Below are 14,293 nucleotides of genomic sequence, written 5' to 3'. Positions count from 1 at the left end.
TCAAAGCAGTTAACAATAGCGCATGGTTAATTTTGCTGAGACAACTGACTGAGGAGAAAAAAAATATGTGGGGACACGATTGTGTAAGAGAGTTGGAAAAAACAGGAAACTCCTGTAACAAGAGTGTGTGACAAAAAAACACCCATCAGTGATATCAGTAACGATAACTGATTAGAGGGGTGTCTTTGACTCCTGGAAGTGAACATGTGATGTGACTGAATGTCTGAAGACACTCCTGATTGGATAAGATCTGATGCACTAAATAATAGGGAAACAGAAAGGAGATTCAGCGATGCACCTGGGACATTTTGAGGCCATATCTAAGACTGTAAACAGGATGTTGCTTGTCAAACTAAATCAACAGTCTCTCCAGGAAATTGCGATATTTCAAACACCAGTTCCTGTAAATCCTGCACGATGGCGATTATTTTTTCCATCCAATCACTCCAACTTTTCCTGGAACTTTGACCAGTCATCGTAATGATGCGGTGTTTGGACTAAAAGTGCAGAATTCACTGGGACTGGCGACATCGCAACTTACTGGACGGACTGACTCAGTGTTTTCTTGAACTGTGATTGTGTGCAATAAACTCTTTAAGTGGACTGACATTCCTGTTACCTCTGAGTGCTCGTTGAGTGTCTCTTCAAATCTGAGTGTTGTCTAGTTATTCTAATAAATGATAAAGAGGGAAAAAAGATCCACACACTGTGCTAGTAAACACAAAACTACCATGTATGTTGCATTATGACTGTAATCATGTATGAATCTAATCTTTTTTTTTATTGTCAAATCAAAATACAAAGCAGCTAGAAACCATTGTTTTTCTATAACTGATATGTTTTGTCACTATACTATTCATGGTATTTATTCCACCATGGCCAAATGCCCTATCTTGCAATGTGTTAATGAAACTGAAGAAATAATTAGCGATGATTGGGATCCACTCCAGCATTTCATTGGTTCTTTCACTGCCCATACTACGATACTACACAGACCAGACTGAAAACAAAGCCTCCTTCAACATTCACAGACTTAGATAGCTTATAAGCATTTACTGCGAGGCATGCATTGTACATGTGCTAAAACCCTCCTTTTCTACACTTTTTCATTCGGCAGGCGGTAACATGATGGCGGCTTTTTATGAATCTTTTATCTCTCTAATCAAAAAGTCAACGGAAACTAAAGACTGGTATTTCCTTCATCTCCTTCAGAGGTGCAACAAAATCAAACCTTTCAATCAGAGGTCACTGAAACGCCGGTTTATCAGTTAATCAATCCGTTACTAGTGAAGCAAGTAAAGCAGTGTCATGGTTTTGGTTTTTGGTCGGTTATTTCCTGTTTTGTTTTGAGGTCTTGTCACTTTTATTCCCTGCTCACCTGTGTTCCCAGTGTTGTTTCCCTCCTCCGCAGCCTGATTTCCCCCCTAACCTGTCTCACATCAGCCTCGTTAGCACTGCCCTGTTCCCAGAGTCTCTCCCCCTGCACCCTCGTTAGTTTAGTTTGTATTTAAGCATGTGTTGTTCCCTCGCTCTTTGTTGGTCTGTCTGTTCTCATCAGTCCTGTTGTTGTTCCGTTTATGTCCACACGTCGCCTGTGCTCCTGTGCCTGTTCCCCGGTCCTCGTGTTTTCCCTGTGATCCTGTGATTTGTGCCTCATGGTTTGCTGGTTTGTCCTCAGTTTTTGTACGACTTTGTTGCCTTCCTTTGCCAGTTTTTTTTGTCACCTGCCATTTTATTGTCCACATTTTTTGGATTTTGAGTTTTAAACCAGCCTGTCTCTGTGCGCGTCTGCGTTTGGGCCCTCGCCATTTTGCAACAGTGATGTGCAGTGTATATATATTTCTCAATGTTTCACTACTCCTTTAGAAAATAATGCAAAGATAATAATTATGATAAAAAACTTTATTTCGGTAGCCCCTGTTTTGAGATACAAGATGCTTCACAAAATATAATATCATAGAGAAATGAAACAAAAGAAAATGCAATAAAATAAAGGAATTCAAGAGCAGTAAACGAGAAATTAAAACAAAGACATAAAATTAAATATTACAGACATTAAAAAAACAACAGTAGACATTACAACCAGCGAGCTAACCAAACTAATTCCTGTTTTCTGATGCCTTCATTCTAACACACCTGTTCTGCAGCGATTGGCTGAATATTTTATCCCACTGATGTGCAAAAAAAAAAAAAAATCCTTCATCAAAATTCAAACGGCGGAGTGCTTGATAAATGCCAGCCCTCATTATTTTGCAGCTTGTGCCACCTTTAACGAGCTTAGCGTCTGTCCACTGAACAATACGACACAGTAAAATGACTGCTGAGCCGTCTGCTTCAGCAAATCGAATCAAGTGTGTCTGCGACTGCCTGATTTTCGTGTGATTGACTAATGAATTGATGCAAGTGACGCAAACTAAGCTTAATCAGCTTCATTTGCCCTTTTAGAGATTTTAATGATAACTGCGTGTTTCCTGTTGTACACGGAGACGTCGGATTCTCGCAGTGGTTGGAAAAAAAATTATAAAGTGGAGAGAGACGGCGGGAAGAGTGGGAGGGAAAAAAGTGGAAATAGATTTCTGGCTAATAGGTCGAACACACTGATGACAGAAAGAAAAGGAGGGAGCGACAGAGGGCTGAACAATCGAACAAAGGACAAATAACAAGAGAGAAGTAATAAGCAGAGCAAGAAAATAAGAGCAAATTCAAACCAGGTGCAGACAGTGCAATCAAGCATCGGGAGCCAACAACGGAAAACACTGGGGAGCCTGATGCAGAGAGAGCGATTGAGCGAGCAGCAGACGAGAGCCAGTGAACGAGGGATGGGCTTTTGATGGAGTCTCATCTGGAGTGTTTATGACGAGGCAGCGCCAGCAACGTAATGAGTTGACTGATCAATCTTTCCTCCTTGCCCCGCTGGATCAATAGCACTGTTTTGACATCCTACATTAAGCTCTAACTAATTGCCAGATTGCTAAATGCTTTTAAGAAGCAAGAAAAAAAACAAAAAAAAAACATATCCAGGCCAATCAATAATGCAATCACACCAGTGACTCTCCTGTACTGCCAAGGGAGGACGGATGTGCCGGTGTTTGTTTGTTTGTTTCGTTGTTGTGAGTGCGGTGAGGGATAAGAGCCAAACTGTTACCTGGTTTGTGAGTGTTTGCAGGACTTGTGGATCTCATTTGTGTGTGCGTGGTGTCGGGTCAGCAGGGAGTTGTGGTCAGGAGAAGAGAGCGGTGGTGTATTTGGGGTTTGAACCTTGGCGGCCTCAGCGGGACAGTTAGCTGATTTAGTTCACAGCTCCGCGGCTAAAACCACCAAGACTTTAAAACAGCGCTCGCTGACAGGAGAAATGAGCTGCAACAGCTTGCATTTAATAATGGCTTTGAGGGTTTGGATGCAGCCAAACTGTCTCTCGAGTTTGTAGTTTTGGTCGTCTTTATTATTGGTTATGACAACAAAAGACCAAAGACAATCCTGAGATGTGGTCAGCTGATCAGTAAGGTTGTAAACAAGCCGACAGACGAGTCAGGAGGTAAAACTGAAAGTAATCTCACATAATAATCCCTCATTTCATCATAATCAACCAATAACCAACAATTCCCTACTTTTAATGGCTGATGCAGATTAGACAGCCGGTAATTTCACATTTTTGTCTTTCTAACCTGTAGTGTAGGCGAACCTGATGGTGAGAAATGCTGAGATGTAGTGAGCAATGATGGATGATTTAATATTCAACAGCTTTGACATGAGATGATTGAGATGTTTCCCTCCTCTCTGAATCCTTGAGGAGCATTTATTGCAAATAGCAATCATGTTGTCTTCGTCTAAAAACGTAAAAAATAATAATAATAATAATAATCACGTCCACACCGGTGACGACATGTTTATTGGTGCATAGATACAAGTCAATGAAAGAGATTTAGTTTAGCAGCTGTAAATTCACTGATAAATGTTCCTTATTTTTATAATAACTATGCTTTTTCTTAATGTTTAGGCATAAACGTCTTGGATGTCCATCACACGGGTTAACATCAATAAAGAACTGGTGTTAAAGTCCTATATTTCATGCCTGCATGTGTGTTTATGCTCAAGGTCCAACATGTTTTTGTCCAGGACTAACGGGGTCAGAGAAAGCACCGGTTGACAACATCAGACGACAATCTCCTCTTTTTCTCCACCTTTACGCAACGGTGGGGGTGAAAACCCTTTATCATGAATTTTTCAGACAAGCGGTGCTTCTCGGGCCGAAGAGGCTCTCCTGTACAGTCGGTTCATGCATTTTTAATGAGGAGAAACACACCGGACAAAATGCCACAGATTTAAAGTGCAGGTGCAAGGGTGGCTGACCTTGTGTCTTACTATTTTCACAATTCACACAATCCTTTTCACACAGAGCGACTCGGGAGCCAGTGATGAATCATGAGAGGAATCGAAATGGAGGCCCGGGAAGACGAGCGCGGAGGGCAAGAGAGAGGCAGGGAGGATGCACATGCACAGCATCCTCAATTCAAAGTCAACATGAAAAGATTAAAAAGAAATAAAGCATGTATTGTTTTGTTACGTGACGTGAACTTAAGTCATGTTGACATTAATTTCAGGGATGCTGATTGTAGGAGAAGCTAATTGCATGCAGATGATGTTGTGATGGCAGTGATTAGGCTTTAATTGCGAAACAACTTAGTTTGATTTTTTTCATTTTTAATATCACTAATGAAGCAAATTTCAATTTCAATGCCAAAGAGGGTGCAATAATACAGATACCCATGGTTGTGTTCGAAGCTGAAATCATAATTAGGTTGGTGATTAACTACCTTGATTATCGATTTAATGGTTCAAAAAACTCTTTCCAGTTTCTCAAATGTGATTTGCTGATTTTCTCTGACTGTAAACTCGATATTTGAAAATGTCATCTTTGACAGCTCTTACCCAAAGTACTGAATAAAGCAGTGTCGTGGTTTTGGTTGTCGGTTTGTGTGTTGTTGTCACTGCTCACCTGTGTTCCTGCTCCTCACCTGTCTCACATCAGCCTCGTTAGCGCCGCCATGTTCCCAGTGTCTCTACACCTGCACCTCATCCCCTCGTTAGTTTAGTTTGTATTCAAGCCTGTGTTGTTCTCTCACTCTCTGACGTCCGTTTTCGTCCTCCCTTTTCATTTACATGTCTCCTGTGCCCGTTCTCCGGTTGTTGTTGTGTGTTCTCTGTGTTCCTGATTTGCTCCTCATTGTTTTCTGGCTGTACGTCATTCAGTTTTTGTATTTGTCTTTGTTTTTTTTGTTATTTTTAACTTTCCATTGCCTTTGTGTTGCTTGGTCTTTGTGTTTTGGACTGTGGATTACAGTTTACATAATTAAAGCTCCCGTTTCGTTATTTTGAACAGGCCGCCTGTGCGTCTGCATCTGGGTCCGCGAATCGTGACGAGCAGGAGTAGGAAACTGATATCACCTGCCCCCGTCGTAATGATAACTTTACAATATTATAGATACAGTTGGCCGTTCCATTTTGTTCGACCTTTGTCAGTCGACCTCCTCCAAAATCAACGAAATATCAAGGTTCCTCGTAGCACATTTGCATTTCCTTCTGTGTCATTCAACATAATTGGACATTTTGTCATGATTTGGAGTTTTAGGATGGATTTTCTGTGCTTGGTGTGTTTTTCCTTTTGCCTGTGTGTTTCAGAGGTGCTGGAGTTTTCTGTCTAACACACCTGCTGCGAATCTCATCAGCTCCAGCTTAAATGCTCTGGGCTACTCTGCATTCGTTGCCAGATTGTTTTTGTCTCACCTACACGGTAGATCAGACCTCGGAGCTTCTAGAGAATTTGTATGCTTTATGTTTTGCTCTCCTACAAACCTAATCCTGTCTGTCCTCGTCTTCTCCAGCGTGAACTCGTCTCAGTCCTCCCTCCGAGCCTGCCTACCCGAGCTCCACTCTGCACTTTCAGCACAGAAGGCCACAGCTCTGCCACCGAGTCAGCAACCCAAAATGTCCAGCACTCACCCGAGCTCGACCTCAAGTAACCCCTCTGCTCACGAAGCCTCGCTGCACTCAGCTCCTGCCAGCTATTCACCTGAACTATTACCTGACCTCCTTTTGTCAATAAATTCCTTTAAAACCTTCCCAAGTGTGTTGTCCGCTCTTGGGTCCTGCAAAACACCCACCAACCGGCACACATTTTTCCGACATGAAACTTTCCCAAAAAACCTGCACACTACCACAAAACAAAGAAGAAGAAGACGGTGCTGGATGCAAATACGAGCATTAAAACAAACTGTGCACAATTTGTTGTTGGTTTCAAAACCTTTGTCAGAGATGATCAGACTTTTCTTGACTCTAATTACATGAGAAAATAATTGGCATGAGTTGGTTGCAGCCCAATATGTATTATTAACCCCTTTTTTTTTTACTCATTCTCTAAACTGCTACTGCACTTGAGCTAATTATATTATTTAGACTTGGAACAAATCAGAAATTTTCCTCCATTAGGGAAGGAAAGGATACATTCAAACACTGGCAGCGCTACTGAGAAGGGAAAAGTGACTTGCACATGGGAACGTCGCCAGGAGGAAAGATGGGAATTTCTCTTTCATTATTTTTCTCCATCAGAAGTTTTAAAATATTCATGAAAAATAGAAATTCCACTAAAATCCAATAAAAACTGCTGTGTCTCATTCTACCAGTATGACAAGACATGTCGGCATTGATTTCGAGTCGATGGCTCAAATGACCTGGGAGCTATTGAAAAAATCGGGCGGTGTATTCACTAAAAATGGTGATTTTTCATTCAAATATTCATGAAAAAAGTAAATTCCACTTAAATCCAATAAAAACTGCTGTGTCTCATTCTACCAGTATGACAAGACATGTCGGCATTGATTTCGAGTCGGTGGCTCAAACGACCTGGGAGCTATTGAAAAAATCGTCCGGTGTATTCGCTAAAGATGGTGATTTTTCATTAAATCTGGGGATTTCTCTGTGTCCACAGGCTCATTGCCATTCAGCTCTTCTTTTGCTTTTCGCTGCTCCCCTGTTTTTCTTCCTCGTCCTTTTCCATGACGTCTTCTCCATTTGTCCCCGTCCTCCTCCTCCTGCTCTGGCTCCACCCCTGTCCCGACTGTTCATCCTCTCTCCTCGTTCCATATCTCTGCTATTAAAACAACTAAATTATTAATCCTAAAGCGATAATCAATCAATAACACTCTTTCTTAGAGGGATAGACCGCTTAATAATTGACTAATCCTGAGGGGACCTCTGCCCCGAGTGATTATATGAGCATGTGTGTGGGTGTGTGTCCGTGAGTGTGTATGTGTTATCCCCGTTAGAAGGGTCCATCCATTTGCATTTGTGTGCACCTGCATGTGCTTATTGTTCCCTTTGATTGAGGCGAGTGTTATTGAGGTAGACTGGCTCTGATGAGGGTCATGAAGGACTAATTAAACCCTTAACTCTCATTTCTCGAGAAGCAGGAAAAGAGTCGTTAGAGGATGTAATTAGAATGACAAAGCCACAGGTGCAAAGGGGTAAACAAACACAAAGCACGCCACGTCACACGATTTTTTTTTAGACAGTTCGGTCATTCACATACCTTTTTTTAAATCTTTTAAACCTTTTACGCCACACAAGCAGAGTATGGAAGGAATCTCTGCAGGGATCTGTCTGGATATCCCTGCTCTCGGCCTCCGTCTCTGCATTTATACGTTGTTATCCGTCCAGCTTTTACACAGAGATTGTCCTCATCTAACCTGAGAACAGAGCACTTACAAAACAATGTACTTGCTACTCGTGTCCAGCGAGGCCAGACTCTCCAGATGCTGTGCTGTGAAGGATGGAGGTCCTGTTGAATTCCTGAAAAAGACTGTAAGTAAAATTAATACTGTGCATGTTTTAATTAAATGTTTTCACTTTACAGTCACTGATTATCTCATTTATCACTTGTACCATTTGGTTTAATGTGCCATTTAATTCAGCTTGTGACATGGATGTGGTTTTATAGCTTGGTTTGTACTTTACTGCAGAGATTGAGAGCATTTGTCATTTAATAGTGAGCTCCACACAACGGCCATTACTGCTGTACTTTAAAGCTGCCCTGATCAATACCTTTATATCAATAATAAAAAAGAGACTTTATGTGATGTGCTGCTCGTAAAGAATCGTCACATGAGTCTGCAGTCCCCTCAGCTCGACAGTGTTTTAGCATCTTTCATTGTTTTGGTTTAGTGTCACCAGCCCGGTCGCCAGAATAAAATGTTGGAAGTTAACAACTGGTACGTTCACGTTTGTGTCATAGTCTGAGTTGTGGTTTTGGTATTTCCTGTTTTATTTTGAAGTTCTGCCCTCATGAGTCATGTTTTGCTTTTCATTTCCTCCCTTTGTGTGATTTCCCGCCCTTTTTCTGTGTTCGCCTGTGTCCAATCAGTTAATCAGCCCTTTTGTATAAAGTCTGTGTGGTCACTCCTGAGTCTCCTGTGTTCCTCGTGTTCCCGCCTGTGTTTCCAGCACTTCTTTGGTTTGTACTCTATTTAGTTTTTGTATTTCTTTAATTTTCATATAAGAAATTTCAGTCATTATCTACTGACCCCCATGGCGTTGGAAAGGCAGGAGAAGTTTCATAGTCCACAAAACATTTCTGGAGCTGAACAGCAACACTGCATTGCAGCATTCTCTTGAACTGAAGAAGATGGAGTCTTGTTTTTTTTTTTTTACATTTTAAAACAAGTGAAAAAACATAAAATGGCTCGCCAAATGCTTGTCTGGCCCAGAGATCCCGAATTAGTTGGATAAGACGTTGTTTACACCCTTTTTAAAGCTGAAATCTTCGGTGCAGCAGCTAAGATAATAGCTTTGGCACAACCCCTTCTAAAGTGGGTGCACAAGCTCAACCGGCATCAGGATTGTAAATATTGTTGAGCCATTTTATGGTGTTGATGTTTTTTTGTTTGTTTTTTTACCTTTTTATATAAAACCACAACTTGTCCTGTCGTACTTTTGTGTTTCTCTACAGATTAAACACACAAGATACGACATGTTGATTAATATATTTCACAGGCTAACTAACTGTTCCCCTATGCCTCCAATCTTAATGCTAAGCTAACTGCCTCTGGGCCCTATACCAACTCTATACCAACTATTCCTTTAAAAACAGCTTAACAACTTGGGTTAATTTTGTACATGCCTTTCCTCTTGAAGAATAAACAGTAAATCCAACAAAGATGCTGTTTTCATATGCGAGCTGGCGTGTAAATAACGTCAATAAACCGTGACCCGGCTCTGCACGTTGTTGTCAGCTCCATGTATAGTATTTCACGTTCAGTGGACCTCGTTGTATTGTACACACACACTGATGTATTGTGGCTCCTGTGAGTCTTCTGCTCTTAACATACCAAAGTGCTCCGCAGCTCTTTCAGTCAGGAATTCTCCCCTCATCCAATCTGTGCCTTCTGCATCGATAACAACTCTTCTGTCAATGGCGGCAGCCGAGTAACCGCCTGCCCGCCTCAATCCTTAAATTACCTCCTAAATCTTGGCGGAGGGTCACACAACTGCTTCTTTTTAGCTGATGGGATTGGTAGCTACCTATTACCTTGACAGTCACTCAGTCAACATGCGGGGTCGCGCAGGAGGTCACATTTTTCAGCCTTTTGGTGGATTAGGGATGTTTTGATCGACAGCTAGGAGGAGAAGACATGGCATTAGCAGAGATGATGTCATGTATACTCATTGTTTTGAGGAAACCCCCGGAGGGAAACCACATTTCACCTTCCTACCTACACTCATGTTTAAATGTGGAGACTGAAAAGGTGATTTTGATTGATTGTTCAGGTCTTGAACAAGCCTGTCTGTCACTTGTCACTTGAATTCCCTACAGTCTCCATGTTTCCTTCATCACCCATCGCTCCATTGACAATCACCTCTGTCGATTAAAGAGGGAGATAAGAGCTCATGAGCACACAGAGAAAGGATGCTGGGAAAACTGAGTTAAATTACTGTTTATTTATCTGCACTTTTACATTAACAGTTTAAATGCAAGAGAGGATGGTGGTCCTTAAAGCAACATACTGCAACTGCAGTAACCAGGCTTACTTGTCAAGCTTGTTATTTGAGAGCATGGATTGAGCTTATTGTTGCCTCTTAGGGCCACAAAAAATCCCAGTCACAGCTGAGAGTTAACCATCCAACCTCAAGGGGCAGTAATGCGTCTCAGAGTCTACACGAGAAAACTTACTTGGATGATGATGCTTTTGCTTTGTTTCGGTTTTACAAGAGAAAACACTTGAAAACGTAATAGTTGTTTTGGTAAATGTACAACTGGCAAACTGCCCCACATCTGATAAAGAGCAATGCACTGCTCCTTCTCTGAGCTTTTTTTATGGGACCTATATGGGAAAGCCTAACTTAGTCTGTCATGGAGTAAATGTCAATACAGTGAGTAACTCCCATGGATGTATAATGTGAAACCTGGATATTGCACCTTCTTGCTTTCAATTTTGCCCATCGTCCATCTTTATTAAAACTGTTGACAGACCCTGAACTGCAAACAAATTAAATTATGACTCCTTCCAGAGTGGCCAGAACAGGCAGGAGGGGGACTGTAGTGCTGCAGTATTCCCCTAAACAACTGAAGTAACGTAGATTGTTGAATGCTTCGTGGACTATGAAACTTCACCCGACTCTCCAGGAGGATGGTGAATATCAAGCGTAGGACAGGACCAGGGCAGGAATCAGGAGCCTGGTATCCCGTTCTCAGCGATACATCCATGGTAGCTTCATGAGCCGCATCTGTGGCAACAACATCAGTTTTTAAGGTCCCCTGGAAAAGTTGCTTTGTAGCTTAGTTCTGTCTGTTTCGCTCTGAATTCGCAACATGTTTGGTTGTGTTTTCTATGTTTACAATGCATCTTGGGATACTTTATACTGTACGTGTTGTCAGATTGGTTAATACGCTTCATCTCGAACGTGTTTCGTTTAGTTGCGGGGCCTCAGTGGGAAACGTGTGTTTAGAGAGCGGGCTGTAGAGTGATAACTACACTCATACCTATAGAAGGCGTGCTTTAACTTACATATTAATTACACTCCTGAGACAGTGTGTGTGCCAGCCTGTCTGGGTCTCTCTGGATCTATCATCACCACTCACTCTGTACTACCAACATGCATTAGTAGCACATGTGCTGTGCTGTCTCTACCCCGGCGTCTCATGAACTTACCGTGCTTTATGCTTTATGTTAAGTGTGTCTGCGTGTTGCACATGTGCAATGGTTTAGTGTGTAGTAAGTAACTGTGTTAACCTGAAGGTTACGGCTGTTGACCTTGCTGGCGTCCGTCCATCGACGTTCCCGAAGTCGCCTTGGTCTGGGGGTCTGACTGGACGCTGACACAGGACTATTAGAGCCTGCTGTCTCTTTGTCTTTCCGTTCTTTCACAGTCTCCTCCTCTCTGACAGAAAGCTGACACGAGAGTACCGAGCTGCCCCTTCCTTTCTTCTGTCATTCTCAGCATCTTTTTCTTCCTGTTGTCTGAATCTCCCTTTTTTTTTAATTCTCTGACATCTTCTTTCCTTTTTACATTTCCCCAGTCTTCACACCACGATTTCCTCCAAATGCTAATCCCCATCTAGTCATATTTTTTCTTCTGCTCTCTCCAACAAACTTTGCCTTTTTGTGTAAATGAGAAGCAGCTCTCTCCTGTTTGATGTCGGAGTAGAACTGATGTCAGGTGAAATAAATTCATCTGAACTCCCCTAAATTGCGCGTCGATCTGCAACGTGTATCAGGCGGAAATATCTTCCTTTTTCTCTGTCTCTCAGTCTGACTAATGGAAAACAAGCTGATCCTGCATGATTCTGGATATTTTTAAAAATATATTTCCAAGCTGTACAGCAACACTTCTTTTTTCACATCCGTGTACCTGAATCTGAAATGCTGCTCTGGAGGGGCTTAGTCATACTTTCCATGTATTTGCAGAAAGACAACATTAAAGCTCAAAAGAAAAAAAAAAAGCACAACACAGCAGGGCTGTAGGATGTCGAGGTGTGTGTGTGTGTTTATCCATCCAGTATCTCCAGAGTTCTGTCTATGGGGCAATACATCCTTCCTGTTTCCTGCTTTGTTGGCCAATGATAACCTGATACACCCTGGAGAGAGGCCGTGGGGGCGTCGAGGGGGGAGGTGGAGGGAAAAGAGGCAAAAGGACGAGATAGAAAAGGTGTAGAAAGAGATGGGTAGTGAAGGAGCCACCGTACACAGATGAAGCGATCAAATCAGTTTCACTTCCTCCGACTGCGAGCGATGCAACTGCAGAGCCACTATCTCTGTGTCCGATCCGCCGAGGACACAATGCCGTTCGTTTTATTCAATTCTTTTTAATTGCTTTCAAGTCTGCCTCGTTTGCATATGCATGCTAAGAGGGCATCTTATTGGAGGAGAAGTGGGAATGGAAAAATGGGTTGAAAAGCACCCGGAGAGAGAAAAGCGGGAGAGGGAGGCAGAGAGTGTTGTATAAAGAAAAGGCTAAAAGGAGGAATGAATGAACAAACAAGTGAATAACAGACGGGATGTGAGTAAGTGCTTCTAGAAAAATCAGTCTCTCCGGTTGCCACGGCAACGAGAGGTGCAAGTTGGCTCTGCTCCCTACGTAACCAATTATGTCTGTGTGTGTCTGTGTGTGTGTGTGTGTGTATCCACTATCTAGGGCTATTGATATGCAAAAGAGAAAGTGGGTCCATGTGAGCTTCTGCGAGAAAAAAAAAAAAATGTTTGCAGGGCATTTGATTTTAACGTGGTGTGTTTGCATCTGTTATCTGTGTCAAGCTGTCTTCTGTCAGTTTATCAGCAGCTGCAATTTTCTGTCCTCACACACACAAACACACACACGCAGTGAACAAAAACCCTACAATGTTTGTGTTCGTAAGACTATTAACAAAAAAAAAAAACTGCACTTAAAGGAACAATCAGATGTAGCTCCCCCTAGCGAGAGAAGGTACCCATGGCACACCGGCCCCTTTATTTTAAATAGCGACTTTGGCATTACTCACATGTAGTTAAGGAAGTGTATTAAAAAACACACAAGGATGTACTGGACCCTTGAGTCTCTGTGGCGTCAACTGATTCTTCTAATGACTGTAATTGTTAGGGTAAAAAATTAAAGGGACATTACTGAGAATTGGGTATTTCAAATGTGCTGCCCCTCCCTCCAAAAAGAAAGAAGGACTTGTAATCGTCTGAAGTGATTGTTTACTGTTGTGACAGTGCACAAATTCTTATTTTTGTCTTTTTTATCATCTTTTATAGTTTTGGAAAGTCATCCTTTAACGGCCACACACACCAAGCTGACATTAAAGAACTAGTGGCGATGCAGGCGGACAGTTGCATCACCTCACGTCGGCTGTGTCTCGGCCAAAAAGCTGCACTTCAAAACATCGCAAAGACTACAGCGGACGGCTAACCGCTTGAGAGGAAGTACCTCCCCATACCACCGGGTAGCTGTAGGCTGTATTCACCCTGTCAAGGAGGGCAGCCCAGTCGGCAGGATAAAATGTTAGCAGTTAACTTCCAAATATGTGTCAAAGGCTACGTACCATCTTGAAATCTATACAAAATGCATCAAATTTCTTCCAGATTTCATGTTCATTACCTGACCTGCATACAGGGAGGTGGAGGGGAGGCTGGTGGAGTGACAGTCAACAAAGCTGCCAAGCATCTGTAAGCGAGAAAGCACCTCTTGACATCTCCAGCCGTGTTCTTGGCAACTAAAATAGGTATTTAAAGCCAAAACATGATGTTTCCCTAACCCTAACCACGTGGAGGTTTTTTTTGCATTAACCTAACCAGAGCATAAACAGAAGCCCCATTCACACTGCCCTTTCAGCGCGGGAACCATGCGCCGATCCTCCACCTTCCCACCTGTGCGAAAGACGCAGTGAGGGGGGGTAGTTTTGCTCCGGCTCTGATCCGCCTACGGAGGTAGTACCGGAGCCACAGCAGAGGTGAGACGGCGTCTGTATGAAAGGAAAAGCCAGAGGCGCAGATCAGGGGTGTGTCGGTCTGATGGTGTTCACAGTCTGACAGCAAAACAGATCCTTCACTCATCAAATAAACGAGAAATGTCCCACAGTTCAACCCACAAAGCAACGTTACGGGACCAAACAACAGCAATGTGATAACTGGTAGTGTCTTTGGCAACTTACATGAGGAATATGTGACGCGATTCAGGGCGAAAACTTTTAACTCACCATGTCTTTGTTTCCTTCCACTGTTGTGTTGTTGTAGTTACTGTTTCTGGAAACTTGTATAGAGAAAAA

The 14,293-nt window shown here is 42.4% G+C and overlaps 1 long non-coding RNA gene across 2 annotated transcripts; it reads left to right on the top strand.

Moving 5' to 3' along the window:
• The first annotated feature begins 1,898 nt into the window (after nt 1–1,898).
• On the top strand, nt 1,899–6,119 carry LOC311260870. Of its 2 annotated transcripts, XR_014623064.1 has the most exons (4): nt 1,899–2,875; nt 4,397–5,552; nt 5,680–5,791; nt 5,883–6,119. It is a non-coding gene; the product is annotated as an uncharacterized lncRNA (long non-coding RNA). The 2 variants fall into 2 exon arrangements; XR_014623065.1 differs by having other exon boundaries at nt 4,397–5,791.
• Nucleotides 6,120–14,293: the final 8,174 nt, after the last annotated feature.

The sequence above is a fragment of the Pagrus pagrus genome (genome assembly GCF_965226575.1).
Source record: "Pagrus pagrus genome assembly, chromosome: 8".
NCBI classification, from domain to species: domain Eukaryota; kingdom Metazoa; phylum Chordata; class Actinopteri; order Spariformes; family Sparidae; genus Pagrus; species Pagrus pagrus.
The sequence above is the reverse complement of the archived record's forward strand: the minus strand, read 5'-3'. Positions and strand labels throughout refer to the sequence as shown.